Source organism: Ceratosolen solmsi, unplaced genomic scaffold (assembly GCF_000503995.2).
Source record: "Ceratosolen solmsi marchali unplaced genomic scaffold, CerSol_1.0 scaffold26, whole genome shotgun sequence".
Lineage (NCBI taxonomy): Eukaryota > Metazoa > Arthropoda > Insecta > Hymenoptera > Agaonidae > Ceratosolen > Ceratosolen solmsi.
The window spans coordinates 1,453,880-1,456,359 of record NW_011948442.1 but is presented as its reverse complement, the minus strand read 5'-3'; positions in this window follow the sequence as shown (position 1 = coordinate 1,456,359).

Below are 2,480 nucleotides of genomic sequence, written 5' to 3'. Positions count from 1 at the left end.
ACGAGTCAACGATTAGTCTTTGTAAGTAGTATCTACTACAATAAATAAATAAATATATATATATATATATATATATTAAGATTCAGAGTATTACATCGACAAACACTAAGGACGAAGAAGCGACTCTTAAAACGACAGTGCGGAATAAATTCCAGTATGCGTCGTCCAGTTTCGCACCCGCCAAGGGTATCCCACTTCGTAACCCTCACCTTAGTTCAAGTTCGGAAGCTTACGAAAGTAAGCAAAACCCAACGCAAGTGTAGGCAATTCAGTTTCGCGCCACTTGCGATATCTTTCAATCATAAAGCTGCATTCATAACCTCAACCACACACGTGCTCGTTCAAAAGGCGCTAGTATCGACAACCGAAACTTCGCGCCATTCGCCATTCGTATTCAACAATCAAGCTGCATAGATTATTGTACAGTTGTCTCTGCAACACAGTACTTCAATCCAAGAATTAGTTCTACAGGTAATAATAGTAATACTGGTCAACCTTGTCATTAATAAATAACAGAATAAAAAGCATATACTTCAGCCATATCTTTATTGTATTATTATAATATTCCTTCCACTTGTGACTTGTCATCGCTACCACACAACACCCGTCGTCTCTGAGTTGTCAACGGCATCAAATTGTATCCGTCGAACCGGCCGTGATAAAACAAGTCGGAACGACGAGTTGCATTTTGTGCATATTCTTTATTTAATTTTCATTAGTTTTAATAGAATTTTAATACATAGTACATACAAAAATTATAATTATAGTTTCTATACAAACTTATATATCATAAATTTCAAATAAGTATGATTTTTATAATCAATAGAATAAGATAAAATAAATTCCTTTTTTTTTGTAAATTTAAGCAAAATTTTATTGTATGCATTTTTCACATACAAATTAAAAATATTACTGGGCTAAAAAATTTATGTAATAATTTTAATTCGGGATGTAATGCTAGATGCTCAACTTTAATAATATTACAAATATTTCATTTTTTATTCCATTATGGAAATTACTACCATTACGTATGAAATAATATAATAGTAGTAAATAATATTAATAGTAGGTATTTTAAAACAAATATATTAAATATTTATAAATTATAAATTAGTTTTGTCTGAGATCAGACTAAAGCTTCCCTGAGGTGTTGAGGGGAGGCTTGCTGGCACATGGAATGGACAGTGCAACAATTCAACACGGCCTTTTATGAGTTGATTTTCTTTTATTTAATATAAGAATATAATAAATAGTCAGTGATCTATTGAGGTGAGATTAAAAGTAGGATACAATGAATAAGCGAGAGTTTCTTTAGGTAAACAGTGATAATAATCTTGTGAGTGTATTCTTGGTGGTGCGCGCGATTCTCCTACTCGTGGTTGTGATTCGTGGTGGTGGAGGGAGATGCGCTGATAAAGAATCTTGACGCCGCCGGTTGCCACTACTGATAAGCTGGTGCGGCCTGTGGGGCGCTGTGAGAGGGGAGCGTTGAGGTGACGTCACTCTTGAGGAAGGGATCTTGGCGCCGCCGACTGCCGCTACCGATAAACTGTGGCGGCCTCTGAGGCGCGGTGAGAGGGGAGCGATACTGTGACGTCACTCTTTCTGGGCAATGATGCCGTTATCTTGATATGCTGCTTACTTGGTTCGTGTGTTGGTGATCCGTAAGAACATGTGTAAAGCGTAGCTTACGTGTGTTGGATATAATTTCTATGCACGTGGAGTTAACTTGTAAAATGGCGATTCGATCTTGATGACTGCTTGATTGAACTAGTAAGAGGACGAGAGCGTCAAGTGCAGCTCCTTAAATATTCTCGTACGAACTTGCTGCGCCGATAGCGCATTGGTGGCTGTTGCTATGCCGATATTTGTCGTGACGTCAACAGGGCATAGTCTTGTAGGGTTCATTTGTTATTAATTTTCGGTATTATAGTCGTATATTCGAGTTTTTCGGTTAGAAGCATTCTTCGAGTCCGTTAGCCATTTGTTTACAAAACAAATGTTCGCGCGCTCATATCTCTCCCACTTTTATTTCGCTTAAAAATGCTGCAATCCGTAACAAGTTTTTAATAAAAAAGATTTATGTTTAGCATAATTTGAACTTTACTTTTAACATTACATACTTTCAATTACATCTCATAACATACTTCTAATTCTACACTAATCTTATGAATTTATTGTAGACACTTTCTTTGGTAAGAGTAATATAAACTCAGACATTATATTTTCTTTAAATGATAAGGTATCGTTACATTACAATTTTATGTATATACACCAATCATTTAATATAAGGTTCGATAGTCGTTGTACAAAACGCACCCGTCGTTCCGACTTGTTTTATCAAGGCCGGTTCGACGGATACAATTTGATGCCGTTGACAACTCAAAGACCACAGGTGTTGTGTGGTAGCGATGACAGGTCACAAGTGGAAGGGATATTATAATAATACAATAAAGATATGGCTGAAGTATATGCTTTTT